The 17,438-nt window shown below is 38.5% G+C and overlaps 1 long non-coding RNA gene across 2 annotated transcripts; it reads left to right on the top strand.

Annotated features, from left to right (window-relative positions):
- The first annotated feature begins 244 nt into the window (after nt 1–244).
- Nucleotides 245–10,784, top strand: LOC117922914. 2 transcript variants are annotated; one of them, XR_004652580.1, is made up of 6 exons: nt 245–446; nt 1,461–1,549; nt 1,694–3,383; nt 3,750–5,936; nt 7,925–8,196; nt 8,865–10,784. It is a non-coding gene; the product is annotated as an uncharacterized LOC117922914 (long non-coding RNA). The 2 variants fall into 2 exon arrangements; XR_004652579.1 differs by having other exon boundaries at nt 1,694–5,936.
- The last annotated feature ends 6,654 nt before the right edge of the window (nt 10,785–17,438 follow it).

Raw genomic sequence — 17,438 nt, 5'->3', positions numbered from 1 at the left:
GAAAAATAAATGAAATGAGTTTAAAGAGATGTAGAAAAATAATTAATTAACTTTAAATATTTTTATTTTTTACTTTTATTTTCTCTAATTTCTTTTTATTTTTGGAAAACAAAACACGGCCTTACTGTTTAAAAAAAAATGTAAAAATAAGCCAATAAGGGTAGAAAAGGTAAGGGGAAAAACCTCAACCATTTGCATGAATATCATATTGAATGCAAGAGATAATCGTGGGATTAACGGCATCAGAACTCGTTCAAGAAGGCAGCTCTCACGTGACGTCTTCAAAAGTGGGAGCATGCTCTTGCTCAAGAAGACCGTTGGCTTCAAAAGTGGGGAGTAAGCTGAGCTGCCAACATCAATCTGTAAAACCCATTCAAGAATCGCAGTACTCAGCTCTCATTCTCAAGGATCTCGACGTCTTTCTCTCTCTAAAAGTTTCCCCACAGGTAAGTTGAAAACCTAGTTCTTAAGTTTTATTTTCACCCATTTTTCTTGTAAATGTACTCTGTTTTCTCAATGAATGAATTCTCGTTGAAAAAACCGATTATGAGTTCTTGAAAAACCTTTTTTTTTATTGGTGCCTGGGATAAACCGATTATGACCATCAACAGAAAAACCCTTCAACTGAACTGGGTTTTTTTTTTCTCGGGTTATGCTCCGTTGCTGTTCAGATGATCTAATGTTGATTTAATTTAGTTTAGTTAGTTTGGATGCCGAGAAAGGGTGAATCCCATCTCTGGACTGGTCCTAATGCAACCTTTTGGCCCTGTAAAATTTTATTTTCATTTTCTCTTCTTTTTCTTTGGTTTCTTGGAACCCAAACGGACCTTTTGGCCTCATTGGACAGGGGTTTTTGCAGAAATGGTTGGTACTTTTTTTCTTGATGTTGGTTTATCTTCTTGAGTTAACTACTAAAACGTGTTGGGCTAGGATGCACAGTGAAAAGGAAATTGACCATGAATTTTAATTTCTGGGGTTTTTTCTTTCGAGTTGATTTCTTCTCTTTGCATATGCATAAATTTCATTGTCTTTTCAATTGTAGAACCAATTGGTGTTTTTTTTTGCTGTCCTTTGGCTGGCGGCTTCTTCATTTCTGCGAGGGGGAAATTTTGATTAGTGTGAAAAAGTATTGGATGTATATATTGTGTTTGCATATGTTTTCTACTCTGATAGTGATTGATGATGCAAGTTAGAAAATCTCTGTGTGGTGTTCTTCGTTTCTTTTTGGATGAGCTGATTGTGTGTTGTTCTTCATTTTGTTTAGGATGAACTGATTTCAAAACTGTGTTTTACAGTGTTTCTCAATTTCCATACCCTATATTTGGCTCTTGGAAAATTTGAGGGAAAATGCAATGAAAAGAAAATATTTAAATAATAAAGAAAAAGAAAAATATATAAAGTTTATAAATTATTTTTACATCCTTCTTCAAACTCATTACACTTATTTTTCTTCTTTACAGAGATTAAACTATATGAATGAGGCCTACATAACTTCTTGGGCAGCCATAGTGGATCCACCAAAAATGGATGAAAGCCCAAAAGCGATCAGGTTCTATATTGTATCAAAAATAAAAATGACTGATTAATGGCCTGATAATCAGAACAAAGCTAGTTTAAGTAATTAAGTGGGGCCATTGGATCCTGACTATAGATTAAGATTTCAAAATAATTCCCTCCTTTTTACTTTCTACAGTAGCAGCTTTTCAAGACTTGTATGAGGAACTGAATCACCCACCACAGTTGGAGAAGTAGAGATCAGCTGTTGGGGATCCATGTGATGAATCATGGAAGGGAGTCTCATGTTTTAGGTGAATTATCATTTTCATGTAATGCAACATAGGTCCTCTTTAACTATGTGCACAATTTGGATGATACGTGATGGACATCTTGGAGGCCAGCTCCATAATCTCTATAATTTGAAGCAACTATATGAGTTATGTCGATTTAGATTTAGGTTTATGTAAAATTATGTGAGTTTTATTCACTAATTGTTTTTTCAATTTATACTTTCTATTAGGGATGTAAGCTCCAATGACAGTCAGGGTGAAATTCCTTACAGGTTACCCCTAGTGTCACTGATATATGAGATGCTTGATTATTTGTTTCTATTAGTATTCTTAATGATTTATTTAATTTTATCTGTGGTTTCATTTTCTATAAATGCAGAAATTTGGCATGCTAGAAATTGAGTCAAAATACTTCTTAGTCTCATACTTAAATGAAAAATCTTCAATTGTTTGTCCTGGTATTGCCTATTTGACTGGTTACTATAGTTGGTTTAGTTTAATGATTCATAAATGACAATTTCATTCTTCCAGGGATTTGAGCCTCAATTCATTATCTGAACTCATTGGCAACGTGTTTGCGGGCTTACAAAAACTAAAAGAAATGTATAATTACCAGCCTGTATGACCTGAAAGGAAGCAAGACAGTTATACTATTGGTATTACATGGTGGTAGTGGTTTTTTTTTTTTTTTTTGAAGCTTATGACACAATGATAAGCCCTCTTTGTATTGATGTTGTGTGTGTTAATGTTCTATCATTGGAGTGGAAACTAGTTGGTAGTTGCATGAATTATTTTATACTCATTTAGAAATCATAATGTTTATATATTATCTAGCCTCTTCTGTTGGTATCTTCTATCAGCCAAATTTCTAAGCCTTGAAAATCATATTTGGATCTGTTGTCACAGGGATCTATCATCAAGCTACTTTACTGAGTCTATATATGATCTTCTCGTTTGATCTCCCACTTGTAGGTTCCTTCATAGCAGTCTTTCTCATAACCCGTTTTATGTGTTTTTCTGATTATAAGACACGTTTTTTTCTTGCCAAGAACATCCAAAGCAACCATTTTAGTGGCATTATCCCTAGTTGGAACCACCTGTGGGACACGTGGCAGTAGACCCTCCATTCTGTTGGTAGATTTCAGAGAAAGACAGAGAAAACCAAGAGAGCAGGAGGCTCCTTTGGCAGTGTGGGAGTTGGTTAGAGCAGAGAGAGCAGGTTGGGGGAACTGTTAGAGAGAGAGTGTGTGGGAATGTTGGAGAGGAGGAGAGAAACTAGCAGAGGGATTTTTGTGATCATGACGGAAAAACCAACAGAGGAAAACCGGAGCAAATAAAAAGAAGCTGTGGGGGGTGGGTGTGTTTCTAAGGTTTTTGAGAGAGAACAGGGGAGAGGCTTGGAAAAATGTTTTGAGAGCTGAAGCTGTGAGCAGGAGAGGGTGAAGTCTTGGTGGAGTTTTTCTAAGTGGTCTGAGAGAGGGAATTTTAAAGAGAGAGTGATAGGGGTATCCATTTCAGAGGGGAAGCTACGGTTTTGTTGGTCCTAGAGGAAGAGAGAGCGTTGGAAGCTGAGCAAGCTTTGCTTGAGAGGCCCAGGTATGCCCATTATGGATTTCATTCTCTTCATCATCTGTTTTTGCTGATTTTGAGCATTGTTTGCTGATTGGGTGTGAATATTGGATGTACGGACATTGCTTATTGCTTTCTAAGTTGTTGATAGACTAGATCTTTCCGTATTCATATACTGCATCTTTGGTTTTCTTTGAGATTTATCTTCAATATGATTCAGCTTCACTGTGTATGGTATGAGAATCATGCTTCTGCCCCCTGTCTCTTTCACCTGCTTTTGGCCCTTTGATTAAAACATGAAAAGGGACCTCATTCAGTAGTTTGCTTGCTTGCTTGGCTCCTCTTGGGTCTCACCTGTTTTCTGTTTGTGTTTTTCTCTCTCTGTTAATGGAGGCCATGGGGTCAGAATTTAAAATCCATTGGGTTTGGGGAGATTGCGAGAGAAGGGTGGGGTGAGTTTCATTCACCACCTGATGCTTTCAAAGTAGATTGTGAAGGCAGTGAAGGTCCGGGTTCAGACTGAGACTACCTTTGCTAGAGATCTGTCAGATGGATATCCCAAGTTTGTTAAAGCTGAAGGAGCTTTGGGATTGTACAAATGTCTTGTTCCTTTTTGGGGATGTCAGATTCCATATGCATTGATCAAATTTGCTTCTTTTGGGATCATTATTGAGTACAAGGATGCCATTCCTACTCTGAAGGATCAGTGCAATAGAAGTCTGCAGCTTGGTGTAAGCTTTGCTGATAGATATGGCTGGTGTTTTCTGCTCTATTGTTTCTCATTCAGCTGATAATCTTGTGTCCTTCCTCAACAATCCTAAGGGAGTTGTGTCATCCCTTCAGCTTTGACTGTGCTAGTGCTATGACTGAGCAACTCCAGACAGCAAGGTGGGTACAAAGAAGGTTAAAAAATGCTGTGGAAACTGTTCAGAGGATTAAGAGAATGGAGCTAAGCAAAATACTTCCTTAAGGGGAAATTCAGACTTCTTAAACCAATGAACGTGCCTATTTGGACTGCCAATCCATTTATTATTATTTTTTTATTCTCTCCACTCCCTACATCTTCTCTGAAACCTTATAAACCCTAACTCTCTCAACCAAAGGGGTTTTCAGAGCTCAATCTTCTCCATTAATGGATGAACTGGAACAACTAGAAACTCACTCTTGTCACAAGGAAGCCATGCTTTGGCCTCCCAGCAACTTGCCCTTCTTGCTTGCCCGTTTACATCTACCTCAGATTCGCCCAAGTTCCCTTTGATCTGAGTTTCAATTTCATTCATCCTGATTCTGATCAGATTCCTTGCATTGAGTCTGGTGCTTATGCGGCCTATAACAATAAGAAGAGTGGCAGACTTCTGAAGGGTATTCTGCATATTTATCTAAGTGGCCTGTGGATCAGAAGTTGCATTCAGATTCAGCATATGGTCTCTCAAGTAAGTTTGACATACAGGAAGCCGATTGTGTGGATTTACTGAATTCTTTGGAGCCTGGACATGCATATCCTGATGGGCAGAAAGGTCATCCTTTGCGAAATGGATTTCAAATACAGCTTTTAAATTTGGAACATGGATTCTATCAGAAATCAGATGCAGAAAGAATATCCTTGATAGGACCTAGTTCAGGACACTCCCTCCAATCACTCGGCTGTGACATGTGAATGATAAATGCCCTGAAGACACCATACCCATCAGAAGAACAAAGCAGGATAATATTTGTAGTGTATGTTCAGTGAAAAGATATGGAAGGAAGAGGCACGAGATCATTTCCTGCCAAGGTCTGCAGATCCAGACCTCAATCAATGAGAGTGGCCATCAGCATGGAGTTGTTTATGTTGAAGGAGATAAAAACTATGGAGTTAAAGCCACCATTAATGTTTGGGAACCCAAAATACAACAGCCAAATGAGTTCAGTCTGTCTAAATTCATTATTCATTTACCGGACATTTCTCATGGGGTGCTCCATTTATCTTGCTCCAAGAAAATATTATGCAGGAATCAACGAAGCGGGAGCGGTGGGATTCAAACAGGTTGTTGAATGAGATCAACCAGCTGGAGAGTTGTTCTTGCCTAGCGGCCTTCAGCTCTACATCGATGATAACTATAACTTAGAGTTTTTATTAGAGAGCTTCAAGTCACTTGAACTCATATGCAATCTTAAATCCTGGGAACAACAGATATCCTACACTTGATTCTAAGGGAAATTTGATTGGAATTGACGCAGCAATATTTACTCATACAGGTAGAGGCTGATCACTCACAAATTCATATTTTTATTTTTTTGGTTGTTGGTTATAGAGAGTGAGGAAGTCCTTCTGCAGTATGGGGGGCAGAGAGAGAGAGAGAGAGAGCTGTGAGGGGGGATTCTTCTTTTTTATTCAGGGGGCTGCAGAAGGAGCTGGTTGGAGGAGGAGAGGTTTGTTTGAGGGTAGGGGATTCTGATTTGTTTTAGGAGCCTTGGAGAGGAAAAAAAAAAGAAAAAAGAAACCAGCAGAAGAGGAGCCGGAAGGAGTAAGGAGGGATGGCCGGTCTTTGAAGAAGATTGAGGAGGAAGCAATCTTTACTTTGGAGGAAGACTACTCAGGTAAGTTCACTATAGACTCTTAGTTCTCCTTCATATCAGTGTTCTTCTTCCTTCTTGGTTGCCTTTGGGTATCAATTGTTGCATATACCGGTGTAGTAGAGACCGCATGCTGAATCATGTTGATATCTAGGTTGCTTGTGAACTTGATGCTGATTATATGTCTCTTGTTTCCTTGGTTTAGTGTGGGAAAAATTTAATTTAATTTCAACCGCACTACACCTTGGGACATCATATTTCTATTCTCATTTTCAAGTATGGTCTTGGTTTCTTTCCTCACCATTATTAAGCACATTGATAACTCATGAAATGGTGCTTTGGTTTGATGGGCTTATATGTTTTGTTTTTGTTAACGGTACCTTTGTTCCCCTCCCTGTTTCTGGGAGATTAGTTTGGGTTTGGGGTGAAGGGGAAAGCTGGTTGTATGGATACCGGTGCAACTCATTTAGATGCTCACGTAGCTAAGTTGTAAATTGGGATGGGTCTACTGTCAATGGGTGCCACACTAAATTAAATTGAGCTCAGTTAAGCCCTGTAAATCCTATATCAAAGGAAGCTTGATTACTAGAAAGGCCACCATCCTCTGTTTGACACTGTATTATGAAGTTGCTAAAGGGGATGAAATGCTAGTATTTCTCAGAGCAAGGGAAAGAGATATTGTGTCACCTGCTGTTTTTCATGATGAAACAAGCAATTCTTTATGTTGCATGTCAACGCTGGGTAAAAGTGATTTCTCTTGCTGTGATATTGAAGTTGATGTCCATAAATCTCAATGCTCCACTGGTGAAGGAGATGGTTCAGTGAGCTTAATTGCTGGGGACTACTAATGATGCTGACAAGAAATTCATTTGTGATGGAAATTCTGACATAATGCTCAACGATTGCCCAGATTGTGATTTTGGTAGAGAATGACTGTTTCAAAAGATGGCATGGAAATTGCCACAGATACAATGAATGTAAATTCTGAAACTTCTTCGGCTGGAAATGCACGAAAGCTTATTTTGAGATGCATGTGAGGAAGAATAAGCATGGTTCCACCAGAGATGCATGAAACTGTGCTGTAAGTTAGCTTTTTTGTCGAGAAACAAAATGCAGGGGCATGGTTCCACCTGTTTTGTTGAAAACGATTGCTTGGTGAGGAAGAATTTACACATTGGGAGTCCTTAATGTTGCAGAAAACACTAGAGTCGATGTCTGATGTAACCTATCGCCTGAGATGTGAAACAAACTGCATAGAGGATGAAAACCAATGGTACTGCTAAAGCTAACAGTACTCCTGCAGCTAAAGACTGTATTTAGACAACTCATATGGACAAATATACCGACTCAGTGACATCCATCTGGTGTTGAATCCCACAATGTTCCTTCCAGTTTGCTTCCTTCCACACAGTCATCTAAGAGGAATATGGAAACTCCTTTGTTGGCCCCACAAGAGTTAAATGATCAAAATTCCCAAAAGGGGGCTCGGGGGGGGAGACCCTCTATTTCATCTTCTTAGCACATGTTTTATTAAGTGTTCATACAGTACTTTATGTAAATTCCCTAGTGACCCATTGCTACTCATATTGCCTATCTTCTTCGAGCCATCTTGGAGACTTTGATTCAGGGATTTATCGGGCCCCTCATTGTGTCCTTGGCAGCCCCCCGAGTTTAGTTTAGGTTTTCTTCACTTAGGTGCACTTTAGGTTAGATTCCACTTAGTTCGCTCTAAGTCACTTAGGCACTTTTAGACTCACTTTGTGCATGGTTCGCATAGTTGCATGACCTGCATAGTTTGTATAGTTGACATGTGCTTGATCTATTTACTTATTTATTAACAGTTTCACTTATTTTTTTTTTTTGTTTTTTTTTAATATATATATATATAGAAAATAGCATGGAATTGACTGTTTTTCCTTATTTATTTATTTTGTTTTATTTTATTTTATTTTATTCATATATTGCAAGATCTCTACCTCTTATTTTTATTTTGGTATTCATTGTTTCACAAGGAAATTTGGGCTGCCTATTGACTCTCACTAAGACACGTGCACTCAAAGAAGGCAAGCAAAATATTTTTGGAGGGAAAATGAGATCAACTTGGCTGCATAAGAATTAGACAGAGAATAAACTTTCCAAAATGGAAAACACACAAAAAGATAGAAAGGGTGCAGGAGAATTTTTTTGGAGGGTCTTCGTGAAAAGAAAAAGAACTCGTGTTCACTGGTCTTTTGAAGGTTTTGAAGATAGTTTAAAGCCGAGCAATTGGAGTGCAGATTGCCAGGTATGTTCCCTGAGATTTTGTTATTGTTGTTTACATTTTACTGCTCTTCATTCTCTGGTTGTTTCTGAGAATTTATTCTTGCTGTTTGGAGTGGACGCTAAGGGCCACAGTTTGTTTTGTTAAGACTGGTTGCTTGCATATTTACACTATTTTAGTTTTCTTTTCTTTTTTCCTTTTTTTGTCTTTGGCTCATTCTGAAAGTAATTTGAATATGGGTCCATCTTTGAACTTGATGCTAGAAGCCATGCCCCTGTTTTTGTTCAAATCTTATTTTGAATCACTCCCCTATTCTAAGCTCATGGATTGAAGCATAAAATTGTGGCTTTTGTTGGTTTGTTTTTCTTCCACTTTTTGTTTTCCTCTATTTCTGGTCCACATCCCAACAAGTTCCACTCCCGGTCTTCAAAATTTGCTCTTTGTTTTGAAATTGAAAACTGAAGATTGTGTGAAGGGAAACTTTCCTTTTCTGCACGAGAAGAATGTATTGGGAACTCTTATAGAAGATGTGTCAGAATCATCAGATGACACAGATGCCATCACAAGAAGGCTATCAATTCCCATTTGAGTTCCTGACCAGTGTTTCTTGAAATATGTTTGACTTCATTGAAAAGCTTAAAATATTTCTGAAGGGTATTGACATGACTGAGAAACATAGTTTTTTTTTTCAGAAAGTTTGGTGTGGAAAAGTTTGATCCAGCAAGTGAGCAATTTGATCTTCTTAGACATAATGTGGTATTCCAAATACCAGATCTTTCTAAGCCTTTTGATACTGTTGATGTGGTTCTAAAGACTGCGAACCAGATGCAGCCTGGATCATTTAACTTCAGTAATGGTTCTAAACAGTTCTACAGAGGGATACATGAATCAGAAAGCAAGGAAAATGACTTGACAGCCTATGTAAACAGCGAGTTTCGAGAGATGGCAATATTGGGAGCATTGAAAAGAAGTTCCTTTGCAGTTGAGGATTCTCCTTCTTCAACAGATATAACAGGGTTGTTGTCTTTTGCATGAACATCATCAACTCCAGGTATGAGGTGGAGGGAAAATTTAAAAAGGTGTAGGAGAGTGACTTGGATGATGGAAGGAAAAGCATAGTAGAAGGGAGAGAAGAAAAGCTAGAGAGGAAAGAGGGCTGACCAGGCATTCTAGAGCAAGGAAGAAAATCAGAGAGCAAGAGAGAAGAAGAGTAGAACAGAAGAGATGGTTCATAGGGTTTTTGGCTAGTCTTGGGAGTAGGAGCAGCAAGCCTGAAGCCCAGCACACCTTGCTGCAGAGGAGACTTTCAGGTATGGCTGTTATGGGTTTCCCGCTTATGTCATCTTTCATGCTTCTCCCACCTCTTTCCCAAATGATTTTTACATTGCTTGTTGGGTTGTTATGGATTGGTTATTGTTGCGTTAATCTTTCTTTTCTCTGGTTCCATTAAGGAAATATTTGACTATGCTTCGGTTTACTGTTTCATACTTGAAGAGCTTGCTGCATTTTGTGCTTTTCTTTTAAGACATTTGCCATGGATTAGCCCACTGATTATTAAACCCATGGATAAAATAATGAAATGGGTTCAGCATATTTGGTGAATGTTTTATGCCCTGCTCCTTTTCCTTGTCTTTTGCTCTTTCCCTGTATTCCTCTGTTTCCAGTTCCTTTGAGAAAGTTTGAGATGTCATTATTGGGAGGCTTGCTCTTGGCAAGTATTGAGGTTGATCCTGTTATGGATATCTGCATAAAGCCACTAGAAGGATGGAAGACCAGTGTAGTTACATAGTATATGCTCTAGATTGTGGGATTTGAAATCTGTGCTGCTGCATTGCTGGGGATATTGACACAGGGCATAATACCTTTGAGAACGGAAATCTAAAAGTTTCAGACTTTGAATGAGCGCTTTTGCGGAACCTAAACGCCAAGATGATTGGTTTCACACAACTAAAAGGCACACACCAGGAGCTTCAAGTTCAGAATCTTGACTATGCCATTTCCCATGACCCCTTCCTCCATTCCTTACCTTTCTTCATTCAAGCGCTAGCTTCTGGAAGATACCCAAGTCATAATATGTTCCCTTCTGTGCTAAAATCATGCACTTTGATGAAAAACTTGAGTTTCAGTGGTGCATAGAAATTTTGTGATTCCGAGATGATCAGTGGAATTCTTGAACAAAGGAGATGTTGTGGGAGATGGTAACATATGTTTTCCAGCTTGGTTATAGACTGTTAAATGTGAAGCACAGTTAAAATCTGATCCTGGATGACCGGTAGTAGCGGGATGGCAAAGCTGGTGGCAATCCAACATTGACTCTTTCCACAGACACAAATATCTTTCACCAACAAAGACCTCCCCATGTGCATATGATCCATGCATGCATGACCACCCAAAGCCTTCTGATGAAATCCTTCTTCATCAAATCCAAATCCTAAGCATCCAACCCCTTTTCAACGAAACAATAGCTAAACTTGAAGTTGAATTGAGCCGCCCTGGAAAGCTAATTGTTGCTGATGTTGAAGGAAAGTTATGCATGATCATGGAAATCCCTCAAGTCTTTGATCAGACCAATAAAGAGCCTCTTGATGATGTGTACCTGGTGTTGGAAGTATCTTCGAAAACAGAGTTCCTGACATTCCCCAGAGGTAAATGAGCAGTGATCAAAATTTCTCTGAAGATCAAAATCTTGGATAGTCACTATGGAAGCATTCTAAATGCATTCAACCACGATGTGGTTATTATCTGAGTTGGCATTGACAGCCACGGAGCTGCTCTGCGTGCAGTGTAGAAAGGTGTATTGATTGGCACCAGGGATCCTTACAAAAGAGCGGCACACAATCCACCAGAAAAGGAAGTCATGATCATAACAGTGGAAAAGACCAACCATGTTTCTTAAATGAAGAAGATTTGCACCTCAGCTATCAGCTTCTGTTTGTGGAAAACTGAGGATAAACTCCAAGCAGCCTGAATATTAAGAAAAACATAAGCACTTCGAAATTTTACAGTGGGGATATTGAAATAAGGTCTTTGCTAGAACCTGAAATGGTGGGAGTCATGACACTGCTACCGTTATTGGTTTTGGGAGGAACATTAGTGGGTTGCTGAAGCATGCAATTTGGAACTCCCATGCTCATGCTGATTCCATGAAGAAACAACTTGGTTTCGTATGGCATTAGCAATACAACCTACAGAAAAGAATATTTGAACTGAGATTCCAAGCTTCAATGACTATGCTCCGATCTCTACATGTGAAGAAGTATCTCTCGAAGTCGGTTGACTCTATTATCTCGAGATAATTGTTTGAAAGGTTGCACCTTTTTGTTGGAACATACACACAAGTACAACATCTGGGATAGGTTTCAATCCAAGGTTGATTCAATTGATGGATTGTCTTCAAGTAGCCAAGGCTTGGAGAAGGAAAGTATTTTGGTGGGTATGACAGATCAATCCTATTTGGCTGGTGTAGAGAAACTTATGACAGAGCTGTCATTCTTATTAATGAGCCAACTCTAGCGTTTATGAAGGTACGGATTCTGATTACAAGGGCCGTTTATTGTTTGGGTATACTCCAGTTCACTCAGATTCCATTGTTGGAGAGTCAGGATTATCTGAGACAAGCTTTACCTGATATCCATTTGATGGTGGACATGCCAATGGGTATTTGATGTTCATCTTCTCCGTCATTGCATGACATATGCAATGGCCATGGTGAGTCCAGTTTGGGCAACCTCACAGTAGCATGATCACGTATAGTTGCATGAAATTGGAGTTTGTCACCGGCTCTAACAAGAATTGGGGTGAAATTGCTGAATCTTATAGACAGGCATCAGGGTTATACACTAAATATGGTAGATCACAACCTGCACCAAATGTTCTGGCAAAGGATGCTCGTGTTCTAGAAGGCGTTGATTTGGGCAAAGCCATACAACTCTACAAAGATGCTTGTGTTATGCCAGGGTCTGTGCTTCTCAAGAGCAACTCAATTCTGTTGAATCCGTCACCCCTCACTATACCCTTGATTAATGAAAGTGGCACACCCAGGGTACAGAATGATGCTCCTATTTCCACCAAGGCAGTGAAAGCAAGCACCCTTAAGCAGAAACAGGTTTCTCCTCCAAAAATTTGATGGCATGAGCTTGGGTCATCCAACTCCTTGACAATCCTGAAAAGTGGCTTTTCAGTGAGCTTTAGCAGTGAAGACAATACCGATGCTGGTTATAATATAAGTATGTCTAGTGAAGAAGAGTGTAACTTCTTCCAGAGCAGGTGGCTGTGTCCATGAATTACACACCAAGGGTTTCATTTGTTTCATCGAAACTCCTGAGGGGAGTGGGCAAATCTCTATTTACAAGCTGAAGTCATGAAACCCTATAATTCAGAAGTGCAATAGACTGGAGAGAAAAGTAGTGTTGTTTCTCATATTGACCATGAAGGACAGAGCATCATAACTGAAATGGAACAGGAAGTTCAAATCTCACAGGTTACTGAAGTCAAGCCTGAAAGAATGCCCAAAACTGAGAAACTCCAGGATGAAATTAAGCTGATTTCTCGTGCTAAACTTGAGTCCAGGAGAGCAATTTTCAAATTTTCTTCTCATTCACCAGTCTCGCCCTGTTTCAGAGGTTTTAGAGAGAGTTAGCAGTCAGATCACTGTGTGGAAAGAGAAGTGACACAAATGAAAGGAGCGCCGCAGTGGAGAAATTGATTGCGTCTCATGAACAAAAATTAATAAAGATTTAATGGCAGTGTCTGAGATTAGACTACAACTCAGAGATAGGTTCAGCAAAAAAGTTCAGCTTCAGATCAGGTGGACTTTGCCTCACCAATGACAGAACAGATGGATACCACCCTATCATCAACTGGTCAGATGGATCTCAGATAGCCAGCATTAGTTAAAGCAGATTCCTTTCCTGCAACAACAGACAAGAAAACTCCAAAATTGTTGAATTAAAAAGAGCAGTCCATGTTTATCAGACTTTGGTGATCAGAATTGTTCCTCTGCTTCAACTTCATGCTACACTGCCTCTGGAAAACAGTGAATCAAAATGACAATTAGCCAAATTGCTGTAGCAAAAGTTGGTCCTGGATGTGCAACTTCAGAATACCTAGTCACAGGTCACATGCTTGCCTATACCCGACCTCACTCCTATTCGGCTTGCATAATCACCTATCCTCCTGATGCTTTTCTTTCCCTTATGAATTTACACATTTTAAATCTGGATTTCAAAATTTTTTTTGTCCAAATAATTCCGGTTTTCCAAAAATTTTGTCCTTAGGAGTTTCTTGGTTAATAAAATCCAGATTTTAATAAACCTGCTGCCATTTTCTTTTTCGGCATGCATCTTCTTATTTTCTCTTATTTTTTTACTTTAATTTTCTTGATTTTCTCGTTTTTTAAATAAGCATGAATAAACTTCATGATTCCCAATGGAATTCATAGAATTAAATCATGCAAAAGTAAATTGGGCCTTGGTGGGGGCCCAACATCCATGATACTCCTTTTACATTGATTCTAATAAGATAATTGTTTGATGATTAATTGATTTTGATTCCTCTCTATGATATACATGAGTTTGTTTTATACTTATTGTTGAGCTAACTTGTATTCCATAAAGGCATTGATGCTTGCTAATCAGGTACGCTCTCTCTAACCTCCAATTTCGAAATTCCATGAATGTGTATGTTATTGAGGACTATAACCATGTTTGATAGTATCTTTGGATTCCTTGATGTTTGTTTAATTTGCTCTAATAAAAATATATGCTGTGTGCTTTATTTCTGAGCTAACTTTGATGTCTTATGATAGCGCTTGACAAGCAGTCTAGGTACACACCCTAACTCTCCTTTATGATTGTGATTTGTTTCTTATTTTGCATGCTAGTTTCGAAATCACCTTAGCCTACTTAGGTATTCATAATCAACTGATTAATTGCTACATTTCCCTCAAGTTAGCTAGTAGAGACCTTTTTAGGGCTTAGAGGAGTGCTACCTCTTTGAGGCACTTTCCCGATAGGTAACCTAATCCCTAGACCTAACCTCGGGTTATTTGAAGACATGCTATTCCAAAATTATGGAGTCACTTCTTTAGGGTTTTCTTTCTTGTTTTATTTCCCATTTTAAAAAATAAATAAAAAATGGCGACTCTGACTTTTTCAAAACTAAATTTTTCACCAATAAAAATGAGTCTCACCAACGAGTGGGGATGCACATGAAAAATGCGGGTCCCCACACTGGTTATAGTGATGTGGCCAACCCAAAGCAAGAAGGGCACACTAACTCCTAGGTTAAAAAATTCAAAAGATACTTGTTAAGTTATCATTGACCAAAGATACTCAACTGAGCATGTGGAGAATGAGTTAGATTCAGATTCCTAATCCCTAGATGTTAGAAATGAAGCTCTTCTGCTCCTTTCCTGTAGGCTTAGATCATAGAAACGATTACATTTATCCAGGGTTTGGACTATTAGTCACTATTGGACTTGAAGCTACATCCTGATAAAGATAAACCCACCTAGACACTGTTGAGTTTGTTTCATGTTCACAGAATGCTCATTTGCTTCTATATGAAATTGAATACACAGACAAGGACTTAATTCTTGCCTTCCCTGCTGGTGAAGTTCTTGATTTCTCATCTGTGAGGTTCTATGGCTCTGCTTCTACGGATCCTACCAATGAATTACCAGTGAACAATGAAGACCTTATAGAGAATGCTAACTTAAATGTTGCTGCTTTTGGAGAGGTACATTCAGCAAGGTTTGGTCCTAAAATTCCCGAGAGTGAGAGTTCAAAAGGCAAAAAAAGAAAATTTTCTACAGGATTAGTTCTCTCTCAAAAGGGTGAAAAATCTTCCACAACTAGTAACCAAAATGAAACTAGGAAGATCATCCTAGTCAAAGCCACTACTGACCTCAACATTAACTCAATATTCTTTCAAGGTTGAGAATTCATATAGTATAGAAGCTTGGTGAATCATGACTATTGAATAGCTAATATCATGATTCATTGTAGGTCTTATCCAATATGTAACCCTATACACTAGTACACTCACCATAGGAAACCATCTCGATGACCAAAATAAGTCATTCCTTTAATTAGGAGGTAGTGTACTACAGTCTTCATAAATTGCCTAAATCTATGAATTAAGGAAGGAGATAGGATGTGGTCGCAATGACCAAAACTACTTAAAACTAGAGGAAAAGGACAAGACGTAGTCGCAATTACCAAAATCGCCTAAAACTGAGGTAGAGATGGGACGCAATTGTAATGACCGAAATCACCTATATGTGAAGGAATGACGAGATGCGGTTGCAATGACCAAAATTACATAAAACCAAGTAACAAGACAGGACGCGGTCGTAATGAATGAAATCACCTAAAACTAAAGAAAAGACGAGAAGGGATCATAATGACCAAACTCAGTTAAAACTAAGGAACAAGATGGGGCATAGTCGTAATGATCGAAATCGCCTAAAACAGAAGTAATAATGGAACACGGTTGTCCTGACCCAAATCTCCTAAAATTGAGAAAAAGATGAGACATAGTCGCAATTACCAAAATCACCTAAAACTGAAGGAAAATGATGGGATGTAAATGCGATTACTGAAATTGCCTAAAATTGAGGTAGGAGACGGGACACAATTGCAATGACCAAAATCACCTTTAAGTGAAGGAAAGACGAGACGTGATTGCAGATCAAAATCACCTAAGAAATAAGGGACGCGGTTACAATGACCGAAATCACCTAAAATTGAGGAAGGAAAAAGGACTTGGTCGCAATGACCGAAACCATTTAAAACTGGAGAAGAAGTCGAGATGTGGCCATAATGACTGAAATTACCTAAAACTGAGAAAGGGGACGGGACGTGGTCTCAATGATAGAAATCACCTAAAACTGAGGAAGGAGACGGAATGCGGTCACAATGACCGAAATCACCTATAACTCAAGGAAGGATAAGACGCGGTCGCAATTACCGAAATCACCTAAGAAATAACGGATGTGGTCACAATGACTGAAATCACCTAAAATTTAAGAAGAAGAGGTGACTAAGTCCTAATGACCAAAATCATCTAAAACCGGAGAAAAAAAAGGGATGCACTCTCTTATTTATTTATTCACACATTTACTTATCCTCTTTTGGAAATTTTGCATGGGATTATCTTATTTTAATTATTATTTATTAGTTTTATTTTATTTGTTTATTATTTATTTATTTATCTATCCACCATTCTTATTATTTCTAATTTTATGTTTTCATTATTTTTGTTTTTGGAGAGTTGAAGGAGAAAAGAAAGTGGCAGAGATTTTTTTTTATATGGAAAAGGAAAGTAGTAGATGGATTGAGGGGTTGGAATTCTTTCTTTATGGAAGAAAAAGGTGGCAGAATTTTGGGGGGAAAAGGAAAGTAGCAGATCTTTTTATATAAAGGCACAAGGGACGGTGGGGAGCAGAGAGGATTCTTTTGGGATCGTTTTTGGAGAACGAGGTGGTTCACTGGTTTTTAAGGATTTTGGAGAGGAACCATTACTGGAAGTCAAGGGATTGGAGTCGAAACTGCCAGGTACGTTTTTTGTTATTTTCTGTATTCTTACTTACATTCAATTCTCCATTATTCTCTGGCCATTTATGGGCATTCAACCTTTGCTGTTTGGTTAAGGGCCACAATTTGTTCTGTTAAGATTGGTTGCTTGTTTATTTGCTCTGTTTTGGACTTTCATTCTTTTTAATGCCATTGATTTCATCTGCAAATGATTTGGATTTGGGTCTGTCCTTGAATCTGATGATAGGAATCCTGCCCTGTTTAGGTCAAAATCTGATTTGAATCGTTCCCCTGTTTTAGCCCATGGATTAACACTTGAAATGAGGCTATTCATGTTCACTTTCTACTTGTTCCCCCTGGATTTTTTTTTAAATGTTTTTGTCTATGCTTTCTATTCCTTCTCTCACATGGTGTTGGAGTCCTTGTCTATGTGTTTGAGCATGTATTGGAGAATGACAGAGGTTTTGATATGAGAGATAAGCCTGTCTAGTTCTGGAAGGTTTTGTGTTAGTGGACTAATGCTCGAATATTGGATGGTTAACTCTGAGATATTATAGCGGGTTGATGAGGAAGGTTGGTTGTTTCTTAAAACGCTTTTCTCTCAGTCAAAGATTTTCTGTTTGGGCGGTGAGCCATTTTCGGTTAAAGATGTGGCCCCTTGAAACACCTTGGTTTACTACACTCAAAATGGTCCAGCATTTGTTAATGCTGACAAAGGAATATAAATAT

This window comes from Vitis riparia, chromosome 10 (assembly GCF_004353265.1).
Source record: "Vitis riparia cultivar Riparia Gloire de Montpellier isolate 1030 chromosome 10, EGFV_Vit.rip_1.0, whole genome shotgun sequence".
NCBI classification, from domain to species: Eukaryota; Viridiplantae; Streptophyta; class Magnoliopsida; order Vitales; family Vitaceae; genus Vitis; species Vitis riparia.
The sequence above is the reverse complement of the archived record's forward strand: the minus strand, read 5'-3'. Positions and strand labels throughout refer to the sequence as shown.